Raw genomic sequence first — 13,506 nt, forward strand, 5'->3', positions numbered from 1 at the left:
TCCTGGAAGACCTGCTCCCTGCTTTGCAGGCTTTCCCCACCTGGGGTTGGTAGTTATTCCTGGTAAGTTATCAACAACAAACTTTTGTGCGCATGAACAGCAGCACCCGTACTGCCATCTGACCAAATCCTGATTTTGCTTTTAAAATAAAAATAGATCAAAATATTTTTTTTTAATCTCACATGTTTCTAGACCTCATGATGAGTAGATTGTCTTGCATGTAAGCAAAGCTATATAGACACAAGACCAGTGTTTGGAGTGGGTGCTTTTCTGTTGCATGCAAGCTGAGGCGCTGGCATTGTCTCAGGATTCCCGCAACTTGTACATGTGGTTGTGATCACATATTTGCATGCAGCGAGAGTAAAAGTTGTATCCAACAAAGTTCTATCCGGAAAAGACCCATAAAAATGAATGGGCGTTACCAGTCTAGGCCTATTAAGTTCAACGGGAATGGTAGTCAGTCCCAACAAATTGTAGCGATGGCCACCAACTCAGATGGATTTCAAAGAGGACTAGGCAGGGTAATGGAAAATGAAGCTATCAGTGACTACTAGCCCAAAAAGCTATGTTGCACCTCTACTATTGTGAGTAGCATGAAGGGAATCACAGGAGAGGAGTGTGCTGTTGTGCTCAGGTCCTTCTGGTGAAATCTGGGTGGCCACTGTGAGAACAGGACAGAGCCAGCCCACCCATGAGGTAAGCTGAGGCAACTGCCTCAGGCAGCAAGTGTTAGAATTCCTGCTCCATGACTGCAGTCATGGGGTTGTTGTCTTTCACAAGTATTTATTTTGGCGGTATTTATTTTGACTCCGCAGAGTGGGAAGTGACGGAGACAGGATGTTTGTGTTACTGTGTTCCGTGAAGTGGGACTATTGTCCTTTGTTCTTTTTCTCTTTGCTGTCTGATGCTAGAGAGAGAGGGAGCCATGTTGCAGTGCTCCGTGCGTGTTTATATGTAAATAAAGTAGATTAGCCAAAATGCTGAGTTGCTGAGGTCTGTTACGCAACTGCGCAAACTCTGCGGTGCTGGTGTCAGTTGGCATTGGTTACTGTGCTGTTCGGGCTGAAGAAAGCTTATGAAGCTCCCGAACGATCGACCAGGAGGGAGGGAACATGCCAGTCGGGCATGTGTCTCTGCCAGGGTCCTACTCGAGTGTAGGCTGAACTCCTGACAGCAAGATCCACAGGGACAGATTATATGGCCTCCAAGGAATGCATCACCCATTGCTGCAGTGGCACTGACAGCAGCGATGCACCCTTGGATCTGCTCCCCACATGCTGCCTCTGTAGGAGCCTCTTGACCAGACTTCCTCAACCTTGGCCCTCCAGATGTTTTGAGACTACAATTCCCAGCATCCCTGACCACTGGTCCTGCTAGCTAGGGATCATGGGAGTTGTAGTCCCAAAACACCTGGAGGGCTGAGGTTGAGGAAGCCTGCTCTTAACCAATAGGAGAGGTGCAATGTAAATCTTCCCCCTGTACTTGTTTTAGATGTAGATCTTCACTCACCCCTTATTCCACAGCAGGGAAGGCTGTGCCATTTTGTGGTCTGCCTCAGATGCCAAAATGTATTGGGAACAGGATTCTGGACTAGTTGGGCCACTTGTCCAGCAGGGCTCTCCTTCTGTTCCAACCTGTTCAGCTTTCAGCCTTAAGCTTCTCTTACCTTTGCTCTTCTCTCCGCCCCATCACACACACACACACACACACACACAGAAGGAAGTAGATACCATCTCCAAATTTTGCTGCTGATGTGCCCCATTTCCATCTGAGCAGGGAACTACACAGCTGGCAGACTTCTCATTTCTTCCGCCTCCCTTTGCACATAAGAGCCTCTCACTGTTCTTGCACCCTTGAACCAGCTGCTGTCTCCCCTCCCTCCTCCCTCCCGCTTCCCTGCCTCCAACCGGGGACGGGGTGGGGGCGCAGCTGCGGTTGCAACCAGCCTGAGCTAACAGCAGGTGGCTGCCCGGTGACTGACAGCCCTTCCATGACGTCATGCAGGTGGGCAGGGCGCCGGGAGGCGTTCTTTTTGCATGACTATAGAGGCAGTGGCTGGTAAGTGACAGAGGGGAGCTTATCAGTACACAGAGAGAGTGAGTGGAAGGAGGGAGGAAGGGAAGGAGAGGCAGAAAAGAAAGCCGAGCTCTCTCTCTGTGTGTGTGTGTATGTGTGCGCGCGCGCTTCTGTCTCTTTATGGCCGGTGCTTTTAAATACGAAATGCACCTTAGGTGAGGCTTCCCTGCCAGAAGGGAGATAAGAGATCAGGACCATCCTTCCTGCCTGGGCTCATTCAACTGGCTGGGCTTTTTCCCCCCATAGGTGAGTAGCTCCATTCTTCCTTCCACAGGGATGCTGGTTCTCAATTAGTTCCGAGGAGCCTGTGTATATGTGCGCGCGCGGCTGCCTGATCTGCGCTCAGGAAGAAAAGGATCGTAATAATAATCAATGAAATGAAATCCATAGCCAAGAAGATCCTGGAGGGGCATATAGAGGAAAAGGAGGGGGCGAAGGAAGGGAAGAGATTTGGAGGGGCTTTGCTCGCCTCTGCGCCTCTTTTTTATCGGTCCTATAAAGAACGCTCTCCTTCTCATTGTCCTAGAGAGAGAGGGGGGTGGGGAGCTGGCCCTCCGCCTTTTAGTCCTAGCCGGATTGTTGCAGGGGGGGTGGATGGGAGCTGGTGGAGGCATCGGCGGCTGCCTTGGCTGCCTGGGGTTCTTTCAGGACAGGGTGATGGGAGGGAGCGAGCGAGGGGAGGCGAGCAGCAAAGAATGAATGACGAGACGAGTTTGGCTGGGGAGGCATCTTTTTCTCGCTCTCGCTCCCTCTTTCTCTCCACTGCCAGCATCCGAGCTAGGCAGCCCCGATCCTTTTTGCGCGTTTTGGTCGGGAGGAAGCCCCTCTCAATTCAGAGGGTCTTGATTTTAATGGAAAGCCCCTCCTAATTCAATGGGACTTCACTCCCCAACTCAAAAGCGCGCAGAATTGCAGCTTTGGGGATTGCTTAACCGTGGACCTGGGAGAGAATGTATTGTTGCGTTTGTGAAAGGCAATCTCTCTCTCTCTCTCTCTCTCTCTCTCTCTCTCTCTCTCTCTCTCTCTCTTTCTTTCTTTCTTTCCCCTCCAAGCTTCCCTTCTTGCTCTGTATTGCACTGAACCAGGAGATTTGCACTATTGTCCTCCTTGCGCCAAGTGGGTAGGCGCCGGAAGAGGGTTTTCCCCGGGGCCACCTTTCCACTTCGGATTCTGATGCCCGCTTAGCGCTGGGTGAGCAGGTGGGAAAAGAGGCGAGGCGGTGCACCCAAGCGAAAGGGCTGTAGCTCAGTGGTAAAACATCTGATCTGCGTGCAGAAAGTCCCAGGTTCAGGTCCTTGGTTTCTCCAGGTACGTAGATAGACGCATGTCACAGTTCCTGGATAGCCGCTGCCAGCCATCAATAAATATTGATTGGCTTTTAAAAATCACATCACAAAGTCCAGTCTGAATAAGATTAAAATATTATTTGTGCCTTTCACAACTGAAGTGAGAAAGACTGTAGCTCAGTAGCTCCAAGCAGAGCTGGGAATGTCCGCTGTCTGGAACTCCGGAGAACAGCTGCCAGTCAGTGTAGACAATATTGAACGAGATGGATCAATGGTCTGTTTCAATGTTTAATACCAGGAGCCCTAAGGAATATGACCAGGATCCTTTTCACATGGTCTTGCATCCTCCTTTCCTAATTCTTTAGCCTTTACTATGCCATGAAAGCTGGTGATGGATGTTGGCATCTGTCTGTCTCGAGAGCAATGGAGTGCGCCTCGAGGGGTGAAGTCAAACCACTGAGTGAGCAGCGCCAAGGTGACCTCCCTGGGGTGCAAGCCTGGGCAGGGTGTGTGGAGGTCCTGGGCTGCCCAGACGACAAGACCCCACCCCCTGGCCTCACTGATGTGGTCCAAAGGAAAGCAGAGCGATATGTTTGACACCAGCTTGGCTTGCAGGAGTTGCATACAAGGTGCCATCCAACTGCTTTAGGGACTCCACTTTGGATTTGTTGTAGGGTTTACTCCTTTGCTATTTCTTCTCCTGAAGATGTCTGGCAAGGCAGCACAGGTTTAGGACCAGAGTTTTCCTTCTAAATGGACTGCCTTCTCAGGTGGGTGAGCCCCATCTGCCCCTCTACAGCACATGCAGAAACCACCCTCCTCTTGACTGTTGGGTCTCCACTATGGGTCTCCACTTCCAAGGCAAGAAGGTGACTAGTTGTATGTTTTCTTGGACACAACAATAGTGCATTGCAGGGACTGGGATACACGATAACGACCTGATTCGAGAAAATGCCTTGGGAATGCCTTGGGAGAAAATGCCTGCTAATGCCTTGGGAGTTAACAGTGCAGCCCTAGGTAAAGGTAAAGGGACCCCTGACCGTTAGGTCCAGTTGTGGCTGACTCTGGGGTTGTGGCGCTCATCTCGCTTTACTGGCCGAGGGAGCCGGCGTACAGCTTCCGGGTCACGTGGCCAGCATGACTAAGCTGCTTCTGGCAAACCAGAGCAGCGCACGGAAACGCCATTTACTTTCCCGCCGGAGTGGTACCTATTTATCTACTTGCACTTTGCCGTGCTTTCGAACTGCTAGGTTGGCAGGAGCAGGGACCGAGCAACGGGAGCTCACCCTGTCACAGGGATTTGAACCGCTGACCTTCTGATCGGCAAGTCCTAGGCTCTGTGGTTTAACCCACAGCGCCACCCTAAACCATGTCTATTCAGAAGTTAATTCCCAACAAGTTCAGTGGGGAAGTGGGTGTAGGGTTGCAAACTTAGAACAATGTAGGGGTGAACTGGGACTTTGCTGGTTCAACACTAAGCTCTGTGTCGAGCATTTTTCTGGGGGAATGAGATGTTGGCCCCAGCAATTCATCTGCACTATGGAGGCAGTTCTGGGTTGCTTAACAGCAGTGGGACTCTCCCCATTCTGCAAACTTCACCAGTCCTTTTTGAGTTGTTTTTACCTGGCTGGAATGTGTCCTTGAACTCGGGCAACGCTTTTTGTTCGCCTGGATGGAGGATAGAGAGGTCTGTTTAGGAACCAGATAACATTTACATTTACTGCTGCACTCACTTTTGCCTCTGCCCCTGTTCCCCATCGGAAGGTTGCCAAGAAGGGAGTGGGTCCCTCGGTGTGAAAAAGATCCCCCACTTGAGCCATAAATTCAGGGGCAGTCTACCTCTGAGAGCAAGTTGCTAGGGAACAAGATCAGGAGCCGTCCCCCATGCCCTTATCTCAGTTTGCTTCTTGCAGATCAGTTCTCACACCCCAGTGCCTAAGCAAATGTGTTCAGCGAGGTTACCCATTAAAAAAGTTAAATAAATGCACACCTGTATTTCACGTGGGACCTGACAGGTATTGTACAGACATTAAACAGGAATCAAAATGCTTATGAAGTTGGCTGCAGATGCACCAGACAGCAGTTTTAAAGAAGTCAAGTCACTGCTGCTTACCGGGAGGGAGAGTGGAAGAGGCGAGGTTGCAAGGAGGTCAGCGCTGTGCAAACTCACTGGCAGAACCCCTGGCAATTCCACAGCACCAACCACCCTTTGCCTTGTCCATCCCACTCTCTGCCTGGTAAGCAGGAGCATCCTGCCTGCCTTGAGGTCAGGTGAGTGTCATTGCCCAACTGCACCACCTGCCACTGTGTTTGGCTAGAGGTAGCCAACATGGGCGCTCTGTTGAACTGCAGCTCCCATGTCACTCCATGTTGCCCTGGACTAGGGCCACAAGGGTACCTTAGCAAGCAGAGACAGGGTGGGCACCTGACAGAGTGGGCTCTAATCCATGAAAGCTTCTGCCACCACGAATCTTTCAGATGCCACAAAGGACTACCTTGTTCTTTCTGCAACAGGCAAATGGGCACCACAGGCTTGCAAGGAATACTGGACGAGGTTGACCTCACTGTGCTCTGGCAAGCACTTCTTATGTTCAGAGGCCAGAATGTTTATGCATTGACTCCTGAGTATGGGACCTTTGCTTTTATAAATGAAATATATATATAAGCAGACCTCATGGGGATTCTGTTTCGTTTTTTAAAGCAGACAACACAAGCCATCAACTAGTTTCAACATTGGCGGTTCCCAGACCACTCACGCCCCTGCCTCTCTCTCTATATAATGTCTAATCCTCTCTCTCTCTCTCCCCCACCCCTGCCCTTGCTATAAGCCTGCTTTGCTTGCACATTGTTTTTTCTTTGCTGGCTCTCCTGCGCTTTAAAAGCCAGCGTTCCTATAAAACCAGACCTGATGCCTACAGCGTACGAATGCTTCTGTTGCAAATAACTGATTTACATTTGTATGAATGAATTCTGTTATGCTGTAAGTGTACGTAGCAGCTCGCCCATTGGCTGAATGCATCCTTTGCTGTGCTCATGCTTTCAGATCTACAGAAGAAGCCCTTTTGGTAGTCACCGCACCTAGTGAGGTGTGTGCTGGAGGGGGCTGTGGGAGTGTGTTCTCTGTGGTTGCTCCACACCTGTGGAATGACCTTTTGTCAGAGGTATATCATGCTCCAACACTGCTGCTTTCATTTCATCAGATGCAACCCTTTACCCAAGCCTTTGAGGAGTACTAGGAGATGGAGAGTCTGGGACTGCCTCATTTAGCTGCTGCCGCCTATGTTTTTTAGTGTGTTTCCACTGCAGTTTGATGAATGTTGTGTTTAGTCCAGCTTATTATTATTGCCAGTGTTGGTTTTCAATGCCTATGCATTTACTTTCCTAGGACCTTTGAGCCAAAGGTGGATTATAAACACTTGTAATAAACAGATTCATAAACGACAGGTTTCCAAGGGAGCAACCTGTTTATTGAGCATTCATTCTGTTTGATTTGTGGGGAGATTTGATGATGTTGGCTGTTTAAGGAGCATTCGTTCTGATTTGTTTCCGGGGAGGTTAGTCAACATGGTTTCAAACCATTTCCCCATGGCTTTCCTTACTGTAAACTTTGGAGGAAGAGGGGTTGTTGCGCAAGGCCTCCCAATGATCTTTGAGTTCGCAAACCTGAATTTGCTGCCAGGGGACTGGATCCCACCTGAACATAGTGACAGTCTGGAACTGTGTGGGTGGACTGAGAACATGACACCCACCAAACCAGCACGCTTTGTATGCACCCAGGAGCATGGGATTTGGGTGCTGTTGCATGGCTATTGATGCACAAACTCTATTGATATTGGTGCTCATTGACAAGCTGCCGCATACAAATTTGCCACTTAAACTGATAAAGTAGCAAGGCACCTACTGTATTTTTCGCTCTATAAGACGCACCAGACCATAAGACGCACCTAGTTTTTGGAAGAGGGAAAGAAAAAAAATATTCTGAATCCCAGAAGCCAGGACAGCCAGCTGGATAGCTGGCTTATGGGATAGCCGTGTGCAGCCTCTCCTGGGCAAGGGGAGCCTTCATCCCCTGCCCGGGAGAGGCTGTGCATGGCTAAGGCTCCCCCAAGAGCCGCGCTCCCTTAAAGAGTGCGCGGAGTGTGTGTGCAGCTTTTGGGGGCTTTTCCTCAGGGAAAAACCCCCAAGAGCCACACACATGCTCCACGCGGCTCTTTAAAGGGAGCACTGAGCAGAGCCTCCCGCCTGCATTCGCTTCATAAGGCGCACACACATTTCCCCTTACTTTTTAGGAGGGGAAAAGTGCGTCTTATAGAGCGAAAAATACGGTATGTGCACCCCAAACTTAAAAGGAGTTTACTTGCAGCAGATGCATCCCATTTGTGGCACACAGATTTATGATAAATTCCTCAATAGCAACTGTGCTAGTCTGCCATGGCAAGAAGCAGAGAAGAAACTCGAGACACCGCCCCCCCTTAAAGACTGCTATATCTGACTATAAGATCTAGTGTGGAGTAGTGGATAGCTTGTCACACCAGAATTGGGAAGACCAATTCAAATCCACTCTTGACTCTTGGGTAGCCTTGGACCAGTCTCTGCCTGACCTACTTCACAGGGTTGTTGTGAGGTTTAAATCTGGGGGTGTTGAGGAGAAACATATATTCTACCTTGAACTCCTTGGGGGGGGGGGGAAACATGAGATGCAAAGGCAATAAATAATTGCTAGACACTTGTAACCGGAGAACGGGAAGCTTAGTTCAAACCAGCCTCTGAAATTTGGGCCCAGGTGCAGATTTCTGCTGCTTACAGCTTCTTAGTCCTTGTTGACAGAAAGTGACAGTGAAAAACATTAAGTGCTGGAGTTATGTCAGACTTCAGTTTTGCAGGCAGGTAGTTTTGTGCCTGGACTTAGTGCTCTTAATTGTGTCCCCTTTAGGCAGGTGTAGGGAACATAGGAAACTACCCTGAACACAGGCAGAATACTGGTCTGGCTAGCTTGGCATTGTCTCCACTGACTGGCAGCTGCTGTCCAGATTTTCAGGCAGGGACATTCCCAGCTTTACCTGGAGAGAGGAGGGAGACTGAACCCAGGACCATCTGCTTACAAGGCAGCTGCTCTGTCACTGAGCTGCTGTTCTTCTCCACTCCATACGTAACCCTTTGCTTGTGAAACATGCAAATAATATTTCTTTCCATGCTTTGCTACCCTATGGGAGTTTTACTTGCGTTGCATTGAAAAATATTTCAAGAATTGATTTTAGGATAGGTTTTTTTAATTAAAAAAAAGGTCCACTTTTTGAAAAGAGGGTGACAAGAGGACAATTAATTTTGTTAACGTGCCGGCATTTGAGACTAGGTTATGTCCAATTCCCACAGAAAAGGTCTTAGCACTAGTATAGCTCTTGGTACTATTGTCCCCGCAACTACAGCAAAAAAAAATTGCTCTCCTGTGTTGCTGTTTGGAAGCTTTCTAAGTCTGAAAATGCCTAAACCGATCACTGTTCCATGTGTGTGAATAGCAAACAAAATAACAGATGAAATTGAAATTAACTGGCGTTCTAGTCTAAGCTGCCTAACTATGGTTTTTTTGTTTTGTTTTGTTTTTAAGTGTGCTAATATTAAGCTGAGTTATCTGGCTTCGGCTTTCACTTGTTTGGCCTTTTTCTGGATATGCAAAGCTAGCGACCAAATCCTCTTAAATAAATCTTCATCAGTGTCTCTTAGAAAGCGCAGCCCAGTTTGCGAGAAAGCCGATTACATCACCGCTCCTGTGAAGGAGTCCTCCTGGACACTTACATATCAATGCTCGACCGCACGCCATGGGTTCAGAGCCCTGTACAAACATGGATCGCAACAAGGCTCCTGTGACAGCTGTCAGTGTTGCAAACCTTGTTTTACAGACATTTTGGAAGGTGAAATGTCTTGCCTGAGGCTATACTGGGGAGGGAGGGGAGAGAAAGCAAAATTGATGGAAGTTAATCTCCACCAGTGATTCGCAAGCAGTAGGGCGGCCATGGTGGCATGAGGTGTTTAGAAGAGGTAGTTTTCATGTCCCAGGGAAGGGAGGGGTCATCTGATGGGGCACGGCAATGCCAAATTTAGCATGCCCACAGCTAGCTCCCACTTACCTCCTTACTTCCAGCCAGTCTGGGAGGGAGGTGGCAATAGATGTCAGCTTTCTCTCCCTCCTCCTCTCTGTCAGTCTTGTCCTTGCAGGACTCAAGAGGGAGGAGGATGGGGAGAAAGCTAGAATTAGTTTTGAGTACCGTATTTTTCGCTCTATAGGACGCACTTTTTTCCCTCCAAAAATGAAGGGGAAATGTGTGTGCGTCCTATGGAGCGAATGCAGGCTCCCTGGCTTCAGCGATAGCAAGGCAAAGCCTCCGAAGCCTGCGCTCCGGAGGCTTTGCGTTGCTTCCGCTGAAGCCAGGAGAGTCTGCTCTTTGAGGCTGGCGGTGGGGAAAGCAGCGCTTCCCCCATCGCCAGCCCCGGAGGATGGGGGGCAGCGGGGAGGCGCGCGACGCCTTCCCGCTACTCTCCAACCCTCCTGTGGGCTTTTGCGGGAGGTGGGGGAATTCTGCCACCTCCCGCAAAAGCAGGGAGAAGGTCTTGGAGTAGCGCACAGGCTGCGTGCAGCCTGTCCACTGCTCCCAGAGCTGCAGGGGGGGGGATCATATTTTTTCCTTGATTTCCCCCCCTGAAAACTAGGTGCGTCCTATGGTCCGGTGCGTCCAATCGTGCGAAAAATACGGTATATTGGACTCCATGACATTCATGTAGGAAAGTCCTGCCCAATACAGATAGGTGTTAAATGTTGAGAAGGCTTGAAGGAACGTAAGAAGAAGAAAATTACAGGGACAGAACTACCTAAAATGTATAGAAACGTATTTATGTATGCTGCTACAGAGGCAAGAATGTTACTTGCCCAAAAGTAAGCAGAAGTCTCAGCAAAGAAAGAATGGATATAAGAACAAGAAATCAAGATAATTTTTTTTTTTATAAAAGAATGGAAATGGTCTGTTAAATATTTACAGATAAAACCACTGGCAGGAGTATTGTAAAAACCTGCAGTTTTATATGAGTCCTGTGGAATCTCGGTTGTTGAATGTAATCCATTCTGGAAGATCGCTCGACTTCTGAAACGTTTGACAACCGAGGCACAATTGCCGGTCAGCAAAATCCATTGGGAAAAAATGGAGAAATGCGCCTCGGAAGCCGTTCGATTTCCGAGGTGCGTTCAAAAACGGAAGCGTTCACTTCTGGGTTATCAGCGTTCAAAAGCCAAAACGTTTGACTTCCGAAGTGTTCAGCAACCGAGGTTCCACTTTATATATTTGAAGAAGATGAACAAATGAGTAAATTAAGTTAAGTTGGATATGCAGAAGATATTAGAAACAAATTTAAGGAACTGCAGAAAGAGGGGGAGGGAAGTCAAGTTTTGAAATGTCAAAATGATTGTAAAAGTAGTGAAATGTATAAAATTAGTGAAATGTATAATTGCCCATCTAGTCCAGCATCCTGTTCTCACAGTGGCCAAGCAGATGTCTGTGGGAAACCTGCAAGCAAGACCTGAGCACAAAATCACTCTCCCTTCCTATGGTTTCCAGCAACAGGTATTCAGTAAGATACTTCCTGCACCCATGGAGGCAAGTCAGCAATGTCTAGGCAACACAATGACCATATACACACGCAATAGACAATCTTTATAGAATTCCTTCAAACCATAACAAGTACAAAATGAAATCTTTAGTCTCAAAGTCTCTGAAAATCTTTAAATGAAGTGAGGTACCAAACTTTGTATGATGAAAGACAAGCTATGAAGCTTTGTATATTCAGCAAATATTATGTCCAACACTGAACAGTGATTCCAGATATTGACTACTGTTTCAGAGAATTCTTCATCAGCGTGGTGGGAGGATGTGGAATTGCTTTATAAACTGAAAATATATATTTTTTTACAGACGATGACCTGCATGACATATCACTTTACAAAACTTATAATCTATAATACAAAGAGTAATGAAAAAGAGTAAATACCCCATCTTCATTTAAAGATTTTCAGAGACTTTGAGACTAAATATTTCATTTTGTACTTGTTATGGTTTGAAGGAATTCTATAAAAAGTGTCTATTACATATGCATATGGTCGTCATGTTGCCTAGACATTGCTGACGTTCTCTTTGCAACACAGGGTTTTTTTGCCTACTTACCCTTGGAGGCAAGAGCATAGCCATCATGACTAATAGCAATTCATAGTCTTATGCCCCATGGAGTTGTCTAATCCCTTTTTTTTTTAATAAAAAAAAAGCCATTCAAGTTGGTGGCCATGACTGCCTCCCGTGGGAGTGAGGGCCATAGTTTAACCATGCACTGCCTGAAGTTGCTATCCACATCAATTTTGTATCAGCACAATCCTTGATAATTGCAGGTGTTCACGTACTGTGCTTTTAAATTATGTTCCTGTAGTATCGGGGAGTTAATGGGAGGACACCAAAAGTGGACTTTGCAAGCCTTTCTTGTTGCTAAGAGACTTTGCCCACCATCTGTTACGTAATGGTCTGAGGACCTCGCTGCCCTGGCTATATATGTAGGATGCATGTACTGATAATATTATTACTCATACACTATTTTTATTTTCTTCTTCTTCCCCTCCCTTCCGTTGTTAAATCTGCAAAAATAAAAAATAAAATAATAATAATAAAAAGCTTGCACTGAATCCAGTGAGTCAGCCAGGGCTACACTATACCACACTGTAGAAGATAAGGCTATTGATGATTTCTTCTTTTTTTTTAAAATAATATTTATTACTTTCCCAACAATTTAAACACTACAAAAGAAAAAAAGTTAAACAAAACAATACAGTACAATACAAAAACAAAAACACTACATAACACTAACACTAAGACATTAAACTAACAAAACAAAACAAAAACAATTTAAGACACATCAAACAATTTCAATATCTTATCTTTCATTCACTTGTTTCAACAACCTCCTCACACCTCCCTTTTTGTATTCCACTTCAGTTAATTATTTCAGCAATTCCTTTCCATCTTCCTCTGTTTTCTGTCCTGTAATTATCTTAACATATTCTAACCTTATTTTTCCCTTTAATACACTAATAATCAATTTGTACTTAGTTCCTTATAACATTTCTACTAAAGCCATATAACTTCATTCCAACATTTTTCTAACATTCATTAATTTTACAGTATTTCTGTAAATAGTCTTTAAACTTTTTCCAGTCTTATTCCACCGACTCTTCTCCCTGGTCTCGGATTCTGCCAGTCATTTCCGCCAGTTCCATATAGTCCATCAACTTCATCTGCCATTCTTCCCGGGTGGGTAACTCTTTGGCACCAATTGGCCGACCATGCCCAGGAGAAAGGCCTCTGGTTTCTTCAGGAAGGTATATTTAAATACCTTTTTCATTTCATTATAAATCATCTCCCAGAATGTCTTAATCCTTGGGCATGTCCACCAAAGGTGAAAGAATGTACCTTCAGTCTCATTACATTTCCAACATTTATTGTCAGATAAATTATAAATTTTTGCAAGCTTGACTGGTGTCATGTACCACCTATAAATCATTTTCATTAAATTCTCTCTTAGGGCATTACATGCCGTGAATTTCATACCTGTGGTCCATAACTGTTCCCAGTCAGCCATCATTATGTGCCCATTTTAGCATAGCTGATTTCACCATTTCATCCTGTGTGTTCCATTTCAACAGCAAGTTATACATTCTTGACAAGTTCTTAATTTTTGAATCTAACAATTCTGTTTCCAATTTTGATTTTTCCACCTGGAAACCAACTTTTTTGTCCAAATTGTATGCCTCCATTATTTGGTAATAATGGAGCCAATCTCGCACTTTGTTTTTCAATTTTTCAAAGCTCTGCAGTTTTATTCTGTCTCCATCTTGTTCCAGAATTTCCCAATATTTCGGCCATTTGGCCTCCATATTGAGCTTTTTCTGTGCCTTCGCTTCCATTGGTGACAACCATCTTGGGGCTATTGATGATTTCTAGCTTTGACAGCTGGGTAGGACCTCCAGTGTCGGGGACTGGATGCCCCTCTGACTATCAGCTGCAGGGGAACACAAGTGGGGAGAGAGCTGGCTTTGTGAGAACAGGATGTTGGACCA

General features: G+C 46.4%; 1 protein-coding gene and 1 long non-coding RNA gene across 5 annotated transcripts in view; both read left to right on the plus strand.

The window, feature by feature from the left end:
* Nucleotides 1-13,506, plus strand: part of LOC310744522 — a 260,442-nt gene that overhangs the window by 165,356 nt on the left and 81,580 nt on the right. The gene's annotated exons all lie outside the window — the stretch shown is intronic.
* Nucleotides 2,074-13,506, plus strand: part of MAPK4 (mitogen-activated protein kinase 4) — a 93,013-nt gene continuing 81,580 nt past the window's right edge. For 2 of the 4 annotated variants that reach the window (XM_083575694.1, XM_083575696.1), the window contains exon 1: nucleotides 2,076-2,322. The gene's annotated coding sequence lies outside the window, so the exon portion shown is untranslated. Of the gene's footprint in view, nucleotides 2,327-13,506 lie in introns of all 4 variants that reach the window. The other 2 variants (XM_083575697.1, XM_083575695.1) reach the window with 2 other exon arrangements.

The sequence above is a fragment of the Podarcis filfolensis genome (assembly GCF_964270895.1).
Source record: "Podarcis filfolensis genome assembly, chromosome: 11".
Lineage (NCBI taxonomy): Eukaryota > Metazoa > Chordata > Lepidosauria > Squamata > Lacertidae > Podarcis > Podarcis filfolensis.